This window comes from Gossypium hirsutum, chromosome A12, assembly GCF_007990345.1.
Source record: "Gossypium hirsutum isolate 1008001.06 chromosome A12, Gossypium_hirsutum_v2.1, whole genome shotgun sequence".
Lineage (NCBI taxonomy): Eukaryota > Viridiplantae > Streptophyta > Magnoliopsida > Malvales > Malvaceae > Gossypium > Gossypium hirsutum.
The window spans coordinates 46,036,212-46,053,653 of NC_053435.1; positions in this window are offsets into that span (position 1 = coordinate 46,036,212).

Sequence of the window (17,442 nt, forward strand, 5' to 3'; positions counted from 1 at the left end):
TTGCCCTTACGGCCAAACCTAAGTACCTTTTTCCAAGGCGAAACTTTAAGAAACACTTTATCTCCCACCTGATATTCAATGTCTTTTCGTTTCAAATCCGCATACGATTTCTGACGATCTGTGGCTGCTTTCAGACTTTCACGGATTACCTTTACTTTCTGTTCGGCATCTTTAATCAAATCAACTCCGAAAATTTTACTTTCACCGAGCTCGGTCCAAAACAATGGTGTACGGCATTTACGACCGTACAAAGCCTCGTAAGGTGCCATCTTAATACTTGATTGAAAACTATTGTTGTAAGCGAATTCAATCAAAGGTACATACCGTTCCCATGAACCACTAAACTCAAGGATGCAGCATCTCAGCATATCCTCGAGTATCTGAATTATCCGCTCGGATTGACCATCGGTTTGGGGATGAAAAGCGGTGCTAAAATGCAGCTTGGTACCCAAAGCTTCTTGCAATTTCTTCCAAAATCGCGAGGTGAATCTCGGATCTCTATCCGACACGATAGAAATAGGTACTCCATGTAATCTCACAATCTGAGAAACATACAATTCGGCTAGTTTATCCAATGAAAAATCCGTACGCACGGGGATAAAGTGAGCCGACTTAGTCAGCCTATCAACAACAACCCAAATCGCATCCTTCTTACTTGCGGACAATGGCAGTCCGGACACAAAGTCCATTGTGACTCGGTCCCATTTCCACTCGGGTATCATGATCGGCTGAAGTAACCCTGAAGGCACTTGATGTTCCGCTTTCACTTGTTGACATATTAAACATCTCGAAACAAAGTCGGAGATGTCTCGTTTCATACCATGCCACCAAAACCGACGTTTCAAGTCGTTGTACATTTTCGTGCTCCCCGGGTGAATTGACATTCGGCTACAATGGGCTTCGTTCAGAATCATCGGAATGAGTTCCGAATTCCTTGGAACACACAAACGACTTCTAAACCTCAAACAACCATCATCATCAATCTGAAACTCCGATTCCTTGTTCGGAACACACTCAGCTCGTTTTGCAACCAATTCATCATCGACTTCCTAAGCTTCAAGAATTTGATGAGTCAATAATGGTTTGGCTTTTAATTCAGCTACTAACACATTGTCAGGTAGAACAGACAAGTGTACATTCATCGCTCGCAAAGCAAACAGTGATTTCCGGCTTAAGGCGTCCGCAACCACATTAGCCTTTCCTGGGTGGTAATCAATGACAAGCTCGTAATCTTTCAACAACTCAAGCCAACGTCTTTGTCGCAGATTCAAGTCTCGTTGAGTCATCAAATATTTGAGACTTTTGTGATCCGAAAACACATGGCACTTCTCACCAAACAAATAATGTCGCCATATTTTCAATGCAAACACAATGGCGGCTAGTTCGAGATCATGGGTCGGATAATTTCTCTCGTGTGGCTTCAATTGTCTTGACGCATAGGCCACAACTCGACCTTCTTGCATCAATACGCAACCCAACCCAAGTAGGGATGCGTCACTATAAATGACAAACTCTTTACCCGATTCGGGTTGCACCAAAATTGGAGCTTTAGTCAAATGAGTTTTCAGTTGATCGAAGCTTTTCTGACATTTCTCCGTCCATTCGAACTTAACATCCTTTTGAAGTAGCTTCGTCATTGGTGTGGCTATCATCGAGAAACCTTTGACAAATCGTCGGTAATAACCGGCGAGCCCTAGAAAGCTCCGGACTTCGGTAACATTTCTCGGAGGCTTCCAGTTAAGTATGGCTGAAATTTTGCTCGGGTCAACTCGAATACCCGATGCGGATACCACATGACCCAAGAAGCTAACCTCTCTTAACCAGAACTCACACTTACTGAACTTAGCATATAACTGCTTATCCCGCAAAATTTGCAACACTTGCCTCAGATGCTCAGCATGTTCGGTCTCATCTCTTGAATAGACCAAGATGTCATCAATAAACACAACTACGAACCGATCCAAATACGGCCTGAAGATCCGATTCATCAAATCCATAAACACCGCAGGGGCATTAGTGAGCCCGAACGGCATCACTAAGAACTCGTAGTGACCGTACCTCGTTCTGAAAGCAGTTTTGGGTACGTCCGAATCTCGAATCCGCAACTGATAATAACCCGATCTCAAATCTATCTTTGAAAACACCGATGCTCCCTTTAATTGATCGAACAGATCATCAATACGCGGTAACGGATACTTATTCTTTTTCGTCACTTTATTCAGTTGACGATAGTCAATGCACAACCTCATGGTTCCGTCCTTCTTTTTCACGAACAATACTGGTGCACCCCAAGGTGAGAAACTCGGTCGAGCGAAACCTCTATCCGTCAATTCTTGCAACTGAGCTTTCAACTCTTTTAACTCGGTTAGTGCCATACGATACGGAGCGATCGAAATTGGCGTAGTTCCAGGTACAAGCTCAATACCAAACTCTACCTCCCGAACAGGTGGCAAACCCGGTAACTCTTCAGGAAAAACATCCGGGTATTCACAAACCACCGGCACCGATTCGGGTTTCTTTTCTAACTCCTTGTCATCAAGTACATACGCGAGGTATGCTTCGCACCCTTTCCTTACATATTTCTGGGCCAACATTGCTGATATTACAGCTGGCAACCCCCTTAAGTTCGCAGACTCAACTCGGATTATTTCGTTATTTGCGCACCTCAAATAGATAGTCTTGCTTTTGCAATTCACAACCGCATCATGCGCGGTTAACCAATCCAAACCAAGAATAACATCAAACTCGTCGAACGACAATAGCATCAAATCGGCCAGAAAACAGGATTCTCGGATTATTAGAGGGCATCTCTTACACACTTTATCAGCAAGTACGCATTGACCCAAAGGGTTTGATACTCGAATTACGAGCTCAGTAGACTCAACAGGTAGAGTCTTACTGGTTGCTAAGGTTTCGCATACATATGAATGAGTAGAACCAGGGTCAATCAATGCAATCACATTAGTATCAAAGAGAGTGAAGGTACCAGTGATGACGTCGGGGGAGGATGCCTCCTCTCGTGCGCGAATGGCATATGCTCTAGCAGGAGTACGGTTCTCGGCTCGATCGGCCGTATCAGAGGCCCCCCTCTGACTACCACCCCTGCCTCCTAAAATTCTCGGTGGTCTACCTCTAGATGTCACTCCACTAGGTCTTGCACCTTGAATCTTATTCTTCTCATCCAGCTCCGTGCAATCTCTAATGAAGTGGTCCTTCGAACCGCATCCGTAACAGGCCCTGCTAGTAGACTTGCCCCAACATTCACCTAGGTGTCGTCTTCCACATTGGGGATATTCAGGTTTCTCGTGACGATTATTGCCCACACTAGCTACCGAAGTAGCTCGGGAGCCCATCGATGGTCTTGCCCTGATGGAAATTCCCGCAGTCGCCCTCGACTTATTAATGTCCTCCCTGAACTTCTTTACAGTTGAGAACGGAGCTTTACCCGTCGATCTTTTACGATAATCTCTAGCTTCAAATTCAGCCTTCCTCTTCTCCTTTCCAAGTTCTTCCGCCTTGCAGGCTCATTCGACTAGTGTTACGAATTCTTTTATTTCCAAAATACCCATTAGTAGCTTTAAATCTTCATTCAATCCTTCCTCGAATCTTTTGCACATAGCAACCTCATCAGCTACACACTCCCGGGCATACCTACTGAGTCTTACGGATTCATGTTCGTATTCAGATACAGTCATACGGCCTTGCTTGAGTTCCAAGAACTCCTTACGCTTCTGATCAATGAACCGTTGGCTAATAAATTTCTTTCGGAATTCCGTTTGAAAGAAGTCCCAAGTTACTCGCTCGTTCGGGACTATGGAAATCAAGGTCCTCCACCAATAGTAGGCTGAGTCTCGCAACAAAGATACAACACATTTTAGACATTCGTCAGGTGTGCATGACAATTCATCGAACACCCGAATGGTGTTATCAAGCCAGAACTCGGCCCTTTCGGCATCATCAGTTACTATGGCCTTGAACTCCTCGGCCCCACGCTTCCTAATCAAGTCTACAGGTGGCTTACTCAGCCTCACAGGATCAGCGACTGATGGCATTACAGGCTCTTGGGGTGGATTATTCAAATTTGGGAATTGTTGGACAGCCGGGTTGGTTCGGGCATATTGCGCGACCCACTCATTCATCATGGTAAAGAAGGCTTGTTTAGCCCCCTCACCTTGATTATTCGCAGATGACTGAGGTTCAACAGGCGGCGTCCCTTGTGCAGGAGCAGCCGCTACGCTCTCAACGTCATCCGCTAGGGTTCTTTCTACACCGGGATCCATTTACTAATCAAAACAAAAACATTTCAACCGTCAGAAGTCATCACCCTTTTAAACATTAACATTAAGGCATGAATAGCTAGACTCATACGTGCTATGGTAGTCCTAGAACCGACTAAACCATAGCTCTGATACCAATCAAATGTAACACCCCGAACCCGAAACCGACACCGGAGTCGAACACGAGGTGTTAACTGACTTTAACCCCTTATAAAATTTATTTTCCAGACACTGCCCAATCTGTGTACTAGTCGTTTTAAAAATCATATCTTGAGTTTCGTAACTCGAAAATCAGTGTCGTAATTTTTCCCAGAAACTAGACTCATGTGCCCATCTATTTATTTTTTTCTAGAATTTTTTGTCGGGCCAATTAGTACAGTTTATTAGTCAAAGTCTCCCATGTTGCAGGGGTCGACTACACTGACCTTTGCCCATTACGACTTGGATATCTCCCTGCACGGGGCTTCAATACTGATGCCGTTTGTTTCTATGAAAATTAGACTCAGATAGGAATCTATACATATATGGTACCACCCCTAATTATCTCTGATTAATTTATAATGAATTTCCAAAGTCGGAGCAGGGAATCCAGAAACCGTTCTGGCCCTGTCCCACAAAAATCTGATTATCTCTTAATATACTGCCCATATGATCTTTTCGTTACTTCCTCATGAAAACAGACTCATCGAGCTTCGATTACATAATTTATTCATCAATTAATTCCACTCCTACTATTTTTAGTGATTTTTCAATCTCATGACACTGCTGCTGCCAGCATCTGTTACGAAAGTAACTAGGTCCATTTCATGCCTACCCTTGATCCAACTCAATCGAACATTCGTGCCATTTTCGCATGGCTTAAAGTTTACATGCCAAAGTTCAAACACAACGTAATAGCTTATACATGCCAAAATGTTCTTCTAAGCCAACTAAGAAGAAAGTACCAAAACTTGCTATCCGGTGTGATGACTTCGATGACGGCCCGATCACGCAAAAAGAGATGTGTCCAAGAAACCTAGAATAGGTGACAAGGAAACACCGAGTGAGTTTATAACTCAGTAAGTCATAAGCTATGCACTACCATCCATCAATAACATTATCACAAGAGAAAACAAAATGGAACGAGGCTAATTACTCCATCCATTCCGAACCATACCATAGTTCCTCCAACCTATCGATTCAATTTCATATCAATTCATGCATTCACATTCCATATACTCATCAATAGGACATTGAAGCATTTTCATAAATCAATTTATTTTCGTTACAATCAAACGACTAAACGGCCTTTCACCCATCCTACGATAAATTTTATGTACGTGACTTCAAGTATAGTTGTCACATAGGTTCAAACTTACCGAGCTCAACACCAAGTATAAGCATAGCACCTATTAGCCATGTACTCAAGACACTTACCCGATCCGCTGTCCGCGATCGACTCAATAGTGTCGCACACATAGTGTCCATAATGATTCACGAATGTATATTGAGTCCGCACACTCAGTGCTATATAATCAACTCGCACACTTAGTGCTACGTAATCAAATCGCACACTTAGTGCTACATAGTCAAACTCGCACACTTAGTGCCGCATGGTCAATTCGCACACTTAGTGCATCATATTCATTTCGCACACTTAGTGCAACATAGTCAAATCGCACACTTAGTGCTGTACAATTTAATCCCGCGCACTTAGCGCCAATCTCATGGTCATAAATGGTTATACCCGCACGTTTAGTGCCGAGATCAACAACTCAGTACATCTTACCTCTTTTCTTTTCATTCAACAATTTCATCATCACATATGTACATGCATATATATATATATGTATATTTATTCATTCCATTCAGCATCAATACATAAACATTATGACCATTTGAAATAATACCAACTACATGCTTAATGACTTACCTTGTGTTGGGTAAGACGGTTCCAACTCGACTACTCAGTGATCTTTTCTTTGCCTTTATCGGATCTAGTTCCCTTTTGCTCTTGAGCTTAAGTTCAACAAAATTTAAAATAGTCATTAATCGACTATTCAAGTATTACTTTCAGAATAATATATATATTGATTTGACCTTCACACACATAGATTATAGTAAGCTTTATAATAGTCAATAAATAACTCATTGGCAAATTTTCATTAATGTTTACAACAAAATCACATATTCACTACGAGCTGTTTTCCTGAGCAGTAGTCGCTAAATTGTTTATAACTGGAGCTACAAAACTCCAAATCACTAGCCGTTAATTTTCCCTGAATATAGACTCGTATATCTTCCATCCATAAAATTTTCAGAATTTTTGGCTTGGCCAATCAATACCAGATTTTTCTTAAAGTTTCCCCTGTTTCACTGTTTGACTATTCTGACCACTCTTCACTACGAAATCAAATTTCTCATTTTACAAAATTCAAAATGTATTGTATTTGATCTCATTTGAAACTAGACTCATTAAGGAGTCTAAGCATATAAATTTTATCTTATAATCATTTTTGTACAATTTATAATGATTTCCTAAAAACAGAACAGGGAATCTAGTAGTCATTTTGACTCAGCCCCACAATACTTCAAATATCTCAAGATCGGTAACTCTTTTGTTTTTATAGTTTCTTTTGTAAGAAAATAGACTCTTCAAGCTTTAATGGCATAATTCACTCAGCTTCTAATTCAACTCCTACAAATTATGGCGATTTTCCAAAATCACCTTACTGCTGCTGTCCCCAAACAGATTATTACCAAATCAAATACTAACATTAGCATTTCACCTTAATAGCTAGCTTACCAAGCCTTAATTTAACATATTAATCTTTAACATATCTTTCACTTTTCATCAACAACTATCAAAAAGCTCAAGCACTCATCAATGGCAAAACACAAAATCATCATCAATCCACAAAATTGAACCATGGGTTTTTAGAACTCAAGTCAACTACTAAAACATGCATGCATCTCAAGAACAACATCAAACATACCTTAGTCTAGCAAACCACCATAGCCGATTTTCTCAAGCTCTTCCCCTTCCTTTCTTTCCTCTATTCGGCCAAAGGTGTTCAAGAATGAACACATTTTTTTTTGTTTTCTTTCCTCAACTCACGGCAACAAGGGGGGTATGGATGAGACCATTTTTTTTCATCACCCTTCCTTTTCATTGTTTAATTACCATGCTCTTTATTTTATTTTTCTTAGCATACATCACTAGCATAACATGTTGGTGACATGTTTCCACCCATAGCATGGCCAGCCACTATGCTTTAATTTGGCTAATTTGACATGCAAGGACAAACACTTTCCCACATATATTAATGGGCCACTTGAACACTTGCCTAGCATATTTCTAAATTGTCTCACATAAGTCCCTACTAATAAATTCCACATACACTGACCAAATTAAAGTATGGAACTATCACACAAGCATTTACGCACATCATAAACACAGAATATAATCTTTAATTATTTATAAGACTCGGTTTTGTGGTCCCGAAACCACTTCCCGACTAGGGTCAATTTTGGGCTGTCACAAAAATGTTCGGCTTTGAAGATCAATTAGGTATGTGAATTTTGATCCATTTTTGATGATTTCTATGTTTCTGTAATCGTTGCTTCAAATACTATCAAGCCATGTCTCAATTTTTGATTTTTTTGATGATTTTAAAATGTTCCATTGATGAAACTATGAGTTTTGTGAAGTTAGTTGTTGATAAATGGAAGATATGTGTTGGGTTAACATGTTTTACCTTTGGATTTTTAATGATTTTGAGTAAAATGGGCCAAATTGTGAAATTTGTAAATTAAGGGACTAAAATGTGAAATAAATGAAATGTGTTGACTAGTATGAGTACTAGGAGAATTCGGCTAGGCATGAGTATAAGCAAATTATGTGTATTTTGTGATTTTAAGAATTAGGGACTAAATTGTTAAAATATGAAAATGTGAGGGTTAATTTGTAAAATGCCTTAAATGTGTGTATTTTGATTGATTTGAATGATTTGGGGAATAAAAGAGTTAAAATTTAATTTATATAGATCAAGAAAAGTGGAATTCAGAATTAGACTAGGGGAAGTCAAAAGTCGTAGAGTAGCCTATTCTGTCTATCCGAATCTGTACGAGGTAAGTTAGTATGTTATAAGAGCATTATTTCTCTATATATAATTCTTAAGAATGATTGAATTGTGTTTGTGGTCACTAGATTGGTGCTTACAAGTATGTCGATTTTGAAAATGGCACCTAGTGTGCGAGTTACTGAGGATGGCACTTAGTGTGCGATACATCCGTGAAGGCACTGAGTGTCTGAAGCTTTGAGAAGAATACTTTGGTTGAAAGGCATTGTTTGTGCAATAACAAACTTCGGGTATGTACAAGTTGAGAGAAGTAAGTGGGTGAAAGGTTTGTTAGAAATCTTGGAAGATGTGTATGTTATTATGAACTGTTAATGTTTAAGTATATAGATGAGTTATTATCATACTAGCTTACTAAGCTTTGAAAGCTTACTTTGTGTGTTTATTATTTGTTTTATAGATATCGAAGCTACTGGGAGCTCCGGGATCGTCGAGGATCGTCACCACACTATCGAATCATATTTTGGTACCTTTTTAAAGTGTAAATATTGAAGTATGGCATGTATAGGCTAGGAATATTTTGGTTATGTTTTGAAATGTGTATACATCTAGCCATAAGATTTGGCTTGATTATGGATATGTATATGAATGAGTTTGTGGTATGAATCAAGTGTTTGAACTTATGGTTGGAAATGCTATATGGTATGTTTGGAATGACCAAAAGAAATAGTCAATGCTGATAAGTTTGGGTAAGTTTTGATCATGAGGTTGAATGATGTATTGAAACATATGCCTTAGTATGATTTTAGTTTTTATTGGTTATGAATTGGTTGATGAATTGAGATTTGAATTGTTGTTAATATTATGGCATGATTGGTGTATGGTTTGGGTTAGAAATTGGCTGAAATTGTTGTGTAAATTTACTTGATTTGGTGCTTGTAGGTTTGACCCAATTTGGGGTGGCAAATTGGCTATTCAAATGGCCTATTTTTGTCTGCACGGGTAGAGACATGGGTGTGTGTCTCAGCCGTGTGCCACATACGGACATATTGCACGGTCGTGTGTCCCCTAGGGTACCTTACAATTGTAAGTTAGGCTCGAGCATGGCCAAGGCACATGGGCATGTGGCTAGTCGTGTGGCCCAAGTCAGTTTCGACCACGGCCAAGGCACATGGGCGTGTCTTGTGGCCGTGTATGCAAGTCAGTATGTATGCCCTATTTTGACACGGATTAGACACACGGGTGTGTCTAATGCCGTGTGAGGCACATGGCCTATTTACACGGGCGTGTGACCTGTACTTATTTTAAAAAAAGGTTCAAGTTTTGGAAAAAAAATTTGTATGTGTTTGGTTTAGTCCCGACCCTTTTCTAATGCATGTTTATGGTTTCGATGACCTATATGATGCTTATGAAATGTATGTTAATTGTTCCGTTTTGTCCGGTAATGCCTCTAAACCTAGTCCAATGATGGATACGGGTTAGGGATGTTACATTTTTTTGGTATCAGAGCTATGGTTTAGTCGGTTCTAGGGCTGCCATAGCATATTCGAGTCTAGCTATACATGCCATATTTATGAACTGCAATAGTGTGATGAATCCTGACATTGAAATGTACTTTTATATAGTAAATGGATCTCGAACGAGCCGTAGCAGACGGTGTCGAAAGTAATGCTCCTGCTCCCACGCATGGGACAGCGCCATCTGATTCTAGACCGGCTACTAGTAGCCGTGATAGTGAGGCTAAGCATGCCTTCTATCAGATGATGAATGATTGGTTTAGTCAGTACATTAGAACCAATTTGGCTGTTCAACAACCTCCACTGCGGGTAAATCCTTCACAAACTCCTATTATGCCATCAGTGATTTCGATTCAGTTAAGTAAGCCTCTAGTAGATAAGATTAAAAAGTATGGGGCCGAAGAGTTCTGAGCTACAACGAACAATGATGCTGAAAAGGCTGAGTTCTGGTTAGAGAACATAATATGAGTATTTGATGAATTGTCATTAAATCCCAATGAATGCAAAAATGTGCAGTTTCACTTCTAAAGGACACGGTGTACAAGGTTCCGAGTGAGAGAGTCACTTTGGATTTCTTCCAAGCTGAATTCCGGAAGAAATATATTAGTCAGAGATTCATATATTAAAAAAGTAAAGAGTTTCTGGAGCTTAAACAAGGCTGTATGTCTGTTATAGAATACGAGTGGGAATTTGTAAGATTGAGTCAGTATGCTCGTGAATGTGTATCTACTGAGGCAATAATGTGCAAAAGATTTGAGGATGGTTTGAACGAAGATATCCGTTTGTTAGTCGGGATTCTTGAGATCAAATAATTTGTTGTGCTTGTTGAACGAGCATGTAAAGCTGAAGATCTCGGAAAAGAGAAAAGAAAAGCGGATTCAGAAGTTAGAGAAGTGAGAAAAAGATCATCAAGCAAGTCAATCCAAATTGCATCAAAGAAATTTAGAGATGATAATTACCGTTCAAAGGTTAATGTGGGATATTCGAATAGAGATCATGCTAGATCGCATTCGAACTTCAAAGCTCCAGTTATGTTTGTTGCCAGTGTTGATAGTGTAAAGAATGAAAAACCTGAGTGTAATCAATGTGGAAGACAACATTTTGGAGAGTGTTGCAGAAAAACTAATAGCCGAGCTTGTTATAGTTGTGGTTCTCGAGATCATTTCATAAAATATTGCCCAGAGTTAGCTAAAAAAGATAATGTTCAGAATTCGAGGCCAAGTGACAATGCATCTCGTGGTAGACCTCCCAGAAATACGGGAAATGTAAGTGGTGGTCGGAGAGGAACAAAAGATACAGCTGTTAGATCTGAGGCTTATGCACCTGCTAGAGCCTATGCTATCCGAGCTCAGGAGGAAGCTTCATCGCTAGATGTGATTATGGGTACATTCACTCTTTATGATACTTCTATGATTGCTTTGATAGATCCTGGATCAACACATTCGTACATATGCATGAACTTAGTGAACAATAAGACTTTGCCCGTTGAGTCTATTGAGTTTGTAATTAGTTTCGAACCCCTTAGGCAAATGTGTGTTGGTTGATAAAGTCTGCAAGAATTGTCCGTTAATGTTTCGAGACACTTGTTTTCTGGCTGATCTGATGCTGTTACCTTTTGATGAATTTGATATAATTCTGGGTATGGATTGGTTAATTTTGCACAATGCTATTGTGGATTGTAAACGAAAAACTGTTGATTTGAGATGCGAGAGTGGTGAAGTAGTTCGAATTGAATCTAGAGATTTAAAGGGATTTCTTGCTGTGATATCTTCGATGAAAGCTTTGAATATTGTGAAAAAAAGATGTGAAGCTTACTTTGCTTATGTGATTGAATCGAAAATGTCAGAAAAGAAAGTTGAGTCAGTACCTATTGTATGTGATTTCCTGATGTCTTTCCTGAGGAACTTCTAGGTTTACCTCTGATACGAGAAGTTGAATTTGGCATTGAGTTATTACTAAGAACTACTCTAATTTCGATAGCACCGTATAGAGTGGCTCCAACCAAATTAAAAGAATTAAAGTCACAGTTACAATAATTAATCGATAGAGGTTTTGCTAGATCGAGTTTCTCACCTTGGGGTGCTCCGGTATTATTTATGAAAAAGAAAGATGGTATGATTAGAATGTGTATAGATTATCGTCAGTTGAACAAAGTGACTATTAAGAATAAGTATCCTCTTTCTCTAATTGACGATCTGTTTGATCAGTTGAAAGGAGTTGGTGTGTTTTCAAAGATAGATTTGAGATCCGGATATTATCAGTTGCGAGTAAAAGACTCTGACATATTGAAATCTACTTTTCGAACGAGGTACGGTCACTAAGAATTCTTAGTTATGCCTTTCGGATTAACGAATGCACCTGCTATCTTTATGGATTTCATGAGCAAAATTTTCAGACAGTATTTAGATCAATTTGTTGTTGTATTCATTGATGACATATTGATTTATTCACGAGATGAAACCGAACATGCCGAGCATCTAAGAATAGTGCTACAGACTTTGTGAGATAAGCAATTGTATGCAAAGTTTAGCAAATGTGAATTTTGGTTGCAAGAAGTTGGTTTTTTGGGCCATATTGTATCAGTATCTAGTATCCGAGTTGAACCGAGCAAAATTTTAGCTATTTTAGATTGGAAGCTTCCAAGGAACGTCTCTGAAGTTCGTAGTTTTCTGGGACTTGCCAGTTATTATAGACGATTTGTAAAAGGCTTTTTGATGATTGCGACTCTGCTAACGAAGCTACTTCAGAAAGATGTGAAGTTTGAATGATCTGAAAAGTATCAGAACAACTTTGATCAGTTGAAAACTTTGTTGACTAAAGCTCCGGTATTGGTACAACCCGAATCGGGTAAAGAATTCGTAATTTACAGTGATGTCTCATTGAACGGTTTGGGATGTGTTTTGATGCAAGAAGGTAAAGTTGTTGCTTATGCTTCAAGACAGTTAAAGCCATATGAAAAGAATTATCCGACGTACGACCTTGAGTTAGCTGCGATCGTATTTGCTTTGAAGTTCTGGCATCACTATCTGTTTGGTGAGAAATGTCACGTGTATTTTGATCATAAGAGTTTAAAATATCTGATTACACAGAAAGATTTGAATCTGCATCAGAGAAGATGGCTAGAATTGTTGAAAGATTACGAGCTTAATTATCATCTGGGAAAGGCAAATGTTGTTGCTGATGCTTTGAGTCAAAAATCATTGTTTGCATTGCGTGCTATGAATGCTCATTTGTGTATATCTGATGATTGTTTGGTTTTAGCTGAATTGAAAGTGAGACTTTTGTTCTTACAGCAGATTATCGATGCTCAGAAAATTGATAATGAGATTTTAGATAAAAGAGCTTAGAGTGATTTAGAGTCTGATTCAGAGTGCAGAATTGATAAAGATGATTGTTTGAGATTTTGAGATCGAATTTGTGTTCTGAGAAATCCAGAGTTAATTCAGAAGATTTTGAATGAAGCTCAAAATAGTCAGTTATTTGTGCATTCGGGTAGTACAAAAATGTACAATGATCTGAAACAACATTACTGGTGGTCTAGAATGAAAAGAGACATCTCTAACTTTGTTTCTAAATGTTTGATCTGTCAACAAGTTAAAGCTAAGCATCAAGTGCCCACTAGTTTGTTACAACCGATTATGGTTCCGAAATGGAAATGAGATTGCATGGTGTACCATTGTTTATAGTTTCAGATAGAGATTCGAGATTTACATCACGATTCTAAAAGAAATTGCAAGATGATCTGGGTACTAAATTACAGTTCAGTACTGCTTTTCACCCGCAAACGGATGGTCAGTCTGAGCGGATTATTCAGATACTTGAGGATATGTTAAGATGTTGCATTCTTGAGTTTGAAGGTATGTGCGAATTGTATCTACCTTTGATTGAATTTGCTTATAATAACAGTTTTCAGTCAAGAATTAAAATGGCACCATACAAAGCTTTATACGGTTGTAAATGCCGTACACTTTTCTTCTGGACTGAACTAAATGAAAATAAGATACACGGGGTCGATTTGATAAAAGAGACAGAACAAAAAGTAAAAGTGATCCGAGATAGTTTGAAAATAGCTTCTGATCGTCAGAAATCATATGCGGATTTGAAACGAAAGGACATTGAATTTGAGATTGGCGACAAAGTATTTCTGAAAGTGTCTCCATGGAAGAAAGTGCTTCAATTCGGGCGTAAAGGCAAGCTGAGTCCGAGGTTCATTGGACCATATGAGATTACCAAGCGTATTGGGCCGGTAGCATATAGATTGTTGTTGCCACAAGAGTTAGAAACAATTCATAATGTGTTTCATGTATCAATGCTTCGACGATACAGATCAGATCCTTCGCACGTGATTGATCCTTCTGAGATTGAAATTTAGTCTGATATGACTTACGAATTAAAGTCGATCCGTATCTTAGCTCGAGAGGTTAAAGAGCTGCGAAATAAGAAAGTTTCGTTAGTAAAAGTGATGTGGCATCGACGCAGTATTGAAGAGGCCACATGGGAGTTTGAAGCTGCTATGAGATAGCAATATTCGAATCTGTTCAACGGTAAGATTTCGAGGACGAAAATCTCTAAGGGGGGAGAATTGTAATAGCCCGGTTTAGACCCTAGTCAGAATAGTAGTTTTGAGACCACATATCCAAGTCAGAAAAATATTTAAATATTATTTTTCATGTTTATAATATGTGAATGAGTATGTGTGAAAGTTTCATATGAAAATTTGAACATTTCTGTGCTTAATTTAATAAAAGGACCTAATCGCGTAAAATATAAAAGTTGCCTGCTATATGTTAAAAGTGCTTATTTGATTTGGCTTTATAATTGTGAGGTCCTTATGTGGTTATTTGACCATTGGAATAATGGATGGACACAAATGCTCATTATTAGTGGAATTTTAATGTTATGAAATAAGGTTAATTTCGTAAATGTGTAAATTAGTTAATAATTAAGAAACAAAAGACAAAATTTGATTCATTCATGTTAATGGCCATTGAAATTGGAGAATAAAATTAGGGTTTAAAGCATAAAAACAATCAGCTTTGAAGATCAATTAGGTATGTGAAATTTTGATCTGTTTTTGATAATTTCTACGTTTCTGTAATCATTGTTTCGAATACTATCAAGCCCATGTCTCAATTTATGATTTTTTTGATGATTTTGAAATGTGCCATTGATGAAACTATGAGTTTTGTGAAGTTAGTTGTTGATAAATGGAAGATATGTGTTGGGTTAACATGTTTTACCTTTGGATTTTTTTTATGATTTTGAGTAAAATAGGCCAAATTGTGAAATTTGTAAATTAAGGGACTAAAATGTGAAATAAATTGTGAAGTTACTGAGGATGGCACTTAGTGTGCGATACATCCGTGAAGACACTGAGTGTCTGAAGCTTTGAGAAGAATACTTTGGTTGAAAGGCATTGTTTGTGCAATAACAAACTTCGGGTATGTACAAGTTGAGAGAAGTAAGTGGGTGAAAGGTTTGTTAGAAATCTCAGAAGATGTGTATGTTATTATGAACTGTTAATGTTTAAGTATATAGATGAGTTATTATCATACTAGCTTACTAAGCTTTGAAAGCTTACTTTGTGTGTTTATTATTTGTTTTATAGATATCGAAGCTACTGGGAGCTCCGGGATCGTCGAGGATCGTCACCACACTATCGAATCATATTTTGGTACCTTTTTAAAGTGTAAATATTAAAGTATGGCATGTATAGGTTAGGAATACTTTGGTTATGTTTTGAAATGTGTATACATCTAGCCATAAGATTTGGCTTGATTATGGATATGTATATGAATGAGTTTGTGGTATGAATCAAGTGTTTGAACTTATGGTTCGAAATGCTATATGGTATGTTTGGAATGACCAAAAGAAATAGTCAATGTTGATAAGTTTGGGTAAGTTTTGATCATGAGGTTGAATGATGTATTGAAACATATGCCTTAGTATGATTTTAGTTTTTATTGGTTATGAATTGGTTGATGAATTGAGATTCGAATTGTTGTTAATATTATGGCATGATTGGTGTATGGTTTGGGTTAGAAATTGGCTGAAATTGTTGTGTAAATTTACTTGATTTCATGCTTGTAGGTTTGATCCAATTTGGGGAGGCAAATTAGCTATTCAAATGGCCTATTTTTGTCCACACGGGCGTGTGTCTCAGCCGTGTGCGACACACGAACATGTTGCACGATCGTGTGTCCCCTGGAGTACCCTACAATTGTAAGTCAGGCTCGAGCACGACCAAGGCACACGAGCGTGTCTTGCGGCTGTGTGTGCAAGTTAGTATGTAATGTCTTGTGAGGCACATGGCCTATTCACACGGGCATGTGACCTGTACTTGTTTTAAAAAAATGTTTATGTTTTGGAAAAAAAAATTTGTATGTGTTCAGTTTAGTCCCAACCCCTTTCTAATGCATGTTTATGGTCTCGATGACCTATATAAGGGACTCTATATTGATGTTTAGCCTCTGATGCTTTGATGCTTATGAAATGTATGTTAATTGTTTCGTTTTTTCCGGTAATGCCTCTAACCCTAGTCCAGTGACGGATACGGGTTAGGGGTGTTACATATGGTTTTACATGTTATCATATATCGATGCCACTATTCCAGATAGGGTCTTACAAAAAAATAATAATACGATGCCAACGTCCCAGACATTGTCTTAGACGTAATCACAATACAGTGCCAATGTCCCAGACATGGTCTTACATGTAATCACATCTTGATAACCTAATTTCATGAAATTCGTATCCTATACTGTTCCTAAGGTTCGTATAGGACTTTTGGATGTCGTAACTTTATTAATTCTTGCTCGTAATTGCTCATTAAACATTTATTACAATTCAATGACAAATAAATACATATAATTCAATTTAAAGACATTTATTTGCATATGAACTTACCTCAGTCGTAGAAACAACGAAACTAGCCGATTAATCGAGTACTTTGTTCTTGCCTCGATCTAAGTCCGTTTTCTTTCATTCTTGATCTATATATATTCAAAATTAATCCATTTAATCACCAACTCAATAAATTTAGTTTTTAAACACATATTTAAGCCAATTTGCACTTTGGCCCTAAACTTTCACATTTCTTACAATTTAGTCATTATTTCATAAAAACATAATTTACCACTATTTCAATTAAACCCGAGCTAGCCGAATTTCTATAGGCTCCTTAACAGCCCATATTTATCAATATTTTAAACATTAACCACACGTTTTGATCTTTTCACAAATTAACCCCTTATATGTAATTTCACTAAAAATCACTTTACAAAACATGATAATCTATCTTCAAAAATTCATATTACTTCATCAAATACCAAAGAACATAATAACTCATCAATGGCAACTCTTAAAATCTTTAGTAGTTTCAAAAATTAAGACACGGGCTAACTAGTACTCAAAGCAACGATCACAAAAACATAGAAATCATCAAAAACCGAGCTCAGAACATACCCCAATCAAGCTATGCTAGTGTCGATTATCAAAGCCCTATTTTAGCTTTCTTCTTTGCTTCATTCGACCATAAAAGATGATAGCCACCATTATGTTTTGTTTTAATTTAATTAACCTTATTTCTCT